The 5,856-nt window shown below is 52.5% G+C and overlaps 1 long non-coding RNA gene across 1 annotated transcript; it reads right to left on the reverse strand.

The window, feature by feature from the left end:
• Nucleotides 1–285: 285 nt before the first annotated feature.
• LOC130531506 (uncharacterized) lies at nt 286–1,100 on the reverse strand. The gene is made up of 2 exons (XR_008952108.1): nt 566–1,100; nt 286–450 (listed from the first exon to the last, which is right to left on the reverse strand). It is a non-coding gene; the product is annotated as an uncharacterized LOC130531506 (long non-coding RNA).
• Nucleotides 1,101–5,856: the final 4,756 nt, after the last annotated feature.

A 5,856-nucleotide genomic window follows, 5' to 3' on the forward strand; every position in this document is an offset into this window, starting at 1 on the left:
ATCAGAGTGGACTCACCAAAGCATAATGTCAGATCATTTCTACTTTAGATCCATTTATTATTAATTTTTCCAACACGGTGGAGGATTCTGGTGGTTCTTCAGGGAAAACAGAGCTGGAATAAGTGCTAATGGGTTAGTGTGGTGTGTGTGTGGTGTGTGTGTGTGTGTGCGTGCGTGTGTGTGTGTGTGTGTGTGTGTGTGTGCGTGCGTGTGTGTGTGTGTGTGTGTGTGTAAGGATAATCAGAATACCATAGTAGAGCTCACAGAACTCAGGACAAGAGCAACTTTCAGTTTAATTGCTGTTTTTTGCAGCTTATTTCTGGGTTTATTGTGTTTTACCAACTTACAAAAGGGTTCATTTCACAGTTTAATGAATTTCACACTCTCGAAGACTTGAAATGCTCCTGCAGTCACAGTTTGCCCCAAATACCCGAAGCTGGGATCAACACTCTGTGTGTACACATTGTCAGGAGAAGACATTTACATCTGAAGTAGTAAACACCAGAATGTGTGTGTGTGTGTGTGTGTGTGTGTGTGTGTGTGTGTGTGTGTGTGTGAGCAGCACCTGAGCTCCTGAACGTCTTCTCTTTGGAACTTTTTTGGAGCGACGCCGTCCGTCCTCGGTGATGAATCTTCCAAAAGGTCGCAGGTCTCAGTGTTGCGTTCAGGAACACTTCGGCGATTTGGACGTTGTCACCTGCGCGCGTCCACCCTCTTACGCAGCTGCGGAGAAAAACTGGGACAGAAGACGGAACTTCGGCGCCGATCCAACTGGCTGGTTTGGGTCGGGTCGCCAGCAGCCGTTTCCACAGACAAACGACAAATATTAAAAGATTAGCATGGAAATGAATAAATACGGGATTATTGTGTCCCGGTAGAGCGGGAGTTAATCCAGATTAAAGCCAAACCGTTAACTCGGCATCCTGCACCTTTGAAGTCACCTCTGCTCCTCTGGAAGCTGAAACCAGGAGGACCGGACGTTCACCTGATCCCCGCCGCCGTGTCAGACGATCTGCCGCCACTTTGGACGCGTGAGACGTTCAGCGTCCCTGCTTTAATCCTCATGAGAAGACGGCCTGAGAGGGCAGGAATGTGCTGGACCAGACCCCCCCCCCCCCCCCGCCCCCGCTCCAGAACAAAGCCGCCGTGTTTCCAGGCGGATTCGCAGGTAACGTGAGCCCGAGCACACTTTCGCTCGCAGCCGATCGTGTTCCTCCACCTGAAGCTGGTCCTTGTCCCCCACTAAACGTCCACGGTGTAATTAGTCCCGCCAACACAATAGCTGCGGTGGTCCTTGGTCTGACCCCACAGCCGTCTCAGGGCCTCATTAGGAGACAACAGATTAGATAACGCAGCCCACCTGCTCACAGGTGAACCGGCTCCGCCCCCTCCGCTCCTCCACGCTCTCATTACCTGTCTGGGAGCACAGGTCGCTAATATAAGGGGGCGGGGCCAGCGGGCCGTCACCGCCAGGGCTCGAGTTTCATAGGAAGGACAAGCGGGAGCAGCTCAGGGGGAAAGAAGAGATGAGACGTGGAATTGGGTGGTGATGGAATCCCGCTACACACACACGCACACACACACACACACACACAGACACACACACAGACACACACACACACACAGACACACACACACACACAGACACACACACACACACACACGCACACATCTTTGAAAAGTTAACATTGATATATAACTGAATCAACTTGTGAATCAAAATTACACATTTAAGTTTGAAGTGTGTGTGCGTGTGTCTGTGTGTGTCTGTGTGTGTGTGTGTCTGTGTGTGTGTGTGCGTGCGTGTGTGTGTGCGTGCGTGTGTCTGTGTGCGTCTGTGTGTGTGTGTGTGTGCGTGTGTGTCTGTGTGTGTGCGTGCGTGCGTCTGTGTGTGTCTGTGTGTGCGTCTGTCTGTGTGAGTGTGTGTGTGTGCGTGTGTGTCTGTGTGTGCGCGCGCGTGTGTGCGTGTCTGTGTGTGCGCGTGTGTCTGTGTGCGTGTGTGTGTGTGTGTGGTGTGTGTGTGTGTGTGTAGTAGATCGCTCATGTTGCTTCTGTCTTCACGTTCAGCTGCTCTTCGCTGGTCACATGACTCCGTCGCACCGAGCTGCTTTAATCCACCAGGTTTGGAAAACAGAATAAAAATCGTTAGCAAAACCTTGAAAATCGGAGTTTCAGAGTGTTCACTCACGAACACACAAACCTGCGGCGCGTCCGCGCGAGCGGCGCGAGCCTCCGGTGAAGCGCGAGCGGCGAGGACAAACCGAGGCGGAGCTGAGGCCTCGCGCCTCCAGGCTCCGCGCCAAAGTTCAACAACGACAAACTCTTAACGAACTCTGAGACTTTACGCTGAGGAAAATATGTAAATGTCTGTAAAAGTAACATCACACATCTGGGCCTCCGCCCTCCACTGGGCCCCCGACACCGGGACCTCCTGAAAGGCTCCGAATAACCCGGGAGCAGGAGCGGGTCCAGGTCCGCGCGCTCATTTAAGAGGCTCCCTGACAGCTGATCCTCCGAAATAAATGGAGTGTCTCGTCAAAGCGGAGACGGCCCCGACACCCTCCATCTCCCCGCGGCCGCGGGCGCGAGCTGCCAGAGACGGAGCCGCTGATAAAATGAGGTTTTATTTTAAAGAGGAGAAAAAAAAAAACCGGAGCTCTTCTTTTTTTAAACCCAATTCCTCGCGGCCTCGGCCCAGAATCAATCAGAGCTGTCAGCGGGACGAGGCGTCCACGTGTCCTCCTCGCTCGCGCCTCGCTTCCTAATTAACATCGACTTCTGTGTTGCCGCGTTTGTCGACACCACTTAAAAAGGGAAATTGATCCGAGCCTCCAAGAGCCCGGAAGCGCCGGAGCGTCGCAGGTTTGGAGCTTCAGACCTTCAGCGAGTCGGAGCTTTAAAGCCGCTTTGGAACTTTAGAAGCTTCAGAACATTCCAAGATTCACCACAGCGGAATCTTAGGAGGAACGGTCGGACCTTCAGCAGATGTTTGTTGCCACGTTCCACCCAGTTGTTGTTCTGTCGGCCTCTCAGAGAAGAAAGCCAAACCTGAGGTGGAGGAAGCTGCAGAACTTCCTTAATTACGGGAAACATCAGACCTCAAAACTCCAGAAGCTTTGAAGCCTCAGTCAGACCTTCTGTTCGTCTCCATAAAGAGCCGAGGAACATCCACCTCCTCCGGTGGCTGCGTGTTCTTCAGTGTTCCAGCGAGCAGATGAACGTCTGATGGACGCTCGGAACAAACAGGCTGAAGCTTCTGTTGGGAATCATCACGTCTGAGCAGGTGCACAAACATCTGCAGCCCTGAAAACAGTCAAATCTGAAGTTAAGGGCAGCAAATCTCACTTTAAAAGTAGAGAAGAACTTTATCTCCTCGTTTAATTATTTGTGTTTGTCAATATTGCTTCAAATCTTTCTTCTTTTTATGTAAATTCCTGAGAAAATTCTTCTAATCTTGAATCTTCTGCCAGTTTATTGTGTTGAAGCTGAGACCAGATCAGCAGGTGGAAGATCTCTGTCGTCTCCTCCTGGTTTGTTTTTGGCTTCTCTCATGTCGTCTTCGCCTCCTTCAACGTTCTCCTCATCTCATCTCTCCTCCAGCTCCTCCTGTGAATTATCTTCTCTCTGTCCGACTCCGGCAGCAGATCCATTTCCCTCCTGATTAACGCTCACAGAAAAGACCCATTACTCAGTCTGGCTGAAGAAGAACTGAGAAGATCTCAATCAGGCAGCCAGAAGGTACAGAACACTCTGACCTTGTTCTAACTCCTGCAGACAGACCAGAAAGGCCGGCTGGTAACCATGGGAACCATTACAGCCTGAGAACCTGAGAGGAGAACCTTAGAGGAGAACCAGAGAGGAGAACCTGAGAGGAGAACCTGAGAGGAGAACCTGAGAGAGGAGAACCTGAGAGGAGAACCAGAGAGGAGAACCTGAGAGGAGAACCTGAGGGGAGAACCAGAGAGGAGAACCTGAGAGGAGAACCTGAGAGGAGAACCTGAGGAGAACCAGAGAGGAGAACCTGAGAGGAGAACCAGAGAGGAGAACCTTGGGGAGAACCAGAGAGGAGAACCTGAGAGGAGAACCTGAGAGGAGAACCTGAGAGGAGAACCAGAGAGGAGAACCTGAGAGGAGAACCAGAGAGGAGAACGAGAGGAGAACCTGAGAGGAGAACCTGAGAGGAGAACCAGAGAGGAGAACCTGAGAGGAGAACCTGAGAGGAGAACCGTTGGGGAGAACCTGAGAGGAACCCTGAGGGGAGAACCAGAGAGGAGAACCTGAGAGAGAACCTGAGAGGAGAACCTGAGAGGAGACCGAGAGGAGAACCTGAGAGGAGAACCAGAGAGGAGAACCGTTGGGGAGAACCAGAGAGAGAACCGTTGGGGAGAACCAGAGAGGAGAACCTGAGAGGAGAACCTGAGGGAGAACCAGAGAGGAGAACCTGAGAGGAGAACCTGAGAGGAGAACCAGAGAGGAGAACCTGAGAGGAGAACCTGAGAGGAGAACCTGAGAGGAGAACTGTTGGGCAGAACCTGAGAGGAGAACCAGAGAGGAGAACCTGAGAGGAAACCAGAGAGGAGAACCGTTGGGGAGAACCAGAGAGGAGAACCTGAGAGGAACCTGAGAGGAGAACCTGAGAGGAGAACCAGAGAGGAGAACCTGAGAGACTAGAGGGAGAACCTGAGAGGAGAACCTGAGAGGAGAACCAGAGAGGAGAACCAGAGAGGAGAACCTGAGAGGAGAACCTGAGAGGAGAACCAGAGAGGAGAACCTGAGAGGAGAACTGTTGGGCAGAACCTGAGAGAAAGTAGAAGGAAACTCAGAGGAGAACCGTTGGGAAGAGAACAGAACCTGAGGGAGACCTGAGAAGAGAACTAGAGAGGAGAACCTGAGAGGAGAAGTAGAGAGGAGAACCTGAGAGGAGAACCGTTGGGGAGAACCTGAGAGGAGAACCTGAGAGGAGAACCGTTGGGGAGAACCTGAGAGGAAACCGTTGGGGAGAACCTGAGAGGAGAACCTGAGAGGAGAAGAAGAGAGGAGAACCTGAGAGGAGAAGAAGGGAGGAGAACCTGAGGGGAGAACCAGAGAGGAGAACCGTTGGGGAGAACCTGAGAGGAGAACTGTTGGGGAGAACTTTGGACAGCTGATAAAATAGAACATGCAGAGGATCTGGGACCAAATTCTCCTTCTCATGAAGAACCAGAACCTTTGATGCACCCGATGAAGCTGCTAACGCAGGAGGAGCTGTGGAAGCCTCGTGGGTGGTTGTGATTGGTGCTGAGGAGCTCCGTAGGTCGACGCGTTGAACCTCAGCACTGACCAAGATGGCGGCGTCCACCGCTGCTTCCTGTAGCCCCGGCGAGCTTTGAAACATCTGCTCAGTACGAAGGAGAGCGTCCACCTCAGGGGGACAGAAGCGATCCAGGTGTTTGGGGCTAATCCTGCAGATTAGCTGCTTTTAATCGGACGATCTTGGTTTAATCCCCGCGTCATCGGAGCGCCGCTCCGCTCTCCTCTCCTGAAGGTTGCTCGGCGTAGCATCGCGGCTACGGCTACATCCAGCTAATCGCTCTGACTGACGGTTTACAGCAGCATGAAATTAAAAGTGTGTCCCGCTCCTCTTCACGCCCGTGTCAGGCCGGCCGCCGGCCGTCGCCCTCGGCAACGACCAACGCGCGGCGGCGGCAGGATTCGCCGGCCTCGGAGAAATCACCTCGTCCGTGCGTTCGCCGTTATTGATCACTCCACTTCTTTGCACATCTCCACATAATAGGCAGCAGCGGCTTAATTAGTCAAAAGAGCAGCTGGGTAATTACATGTCACTTTAACAATGTGCTTTATTGCCGACAAGCTCCG

Source organism: Takifugu flavidus, chromosome 9 (assembly GCF_003711565.1).
Source record: "Takifugu flavidus isolate HTHZ2018 chromosome 9, ASM371156v2, whole genome shotgun sequence".
Classification (NCBI taxonomy): domain Eukaryota; kingdom Metazoa; phylum Chordata; class Actinopteri; order Tetraodontiformes; family Tetraodontidae; genus Takifugu; species Takifugu flavidus.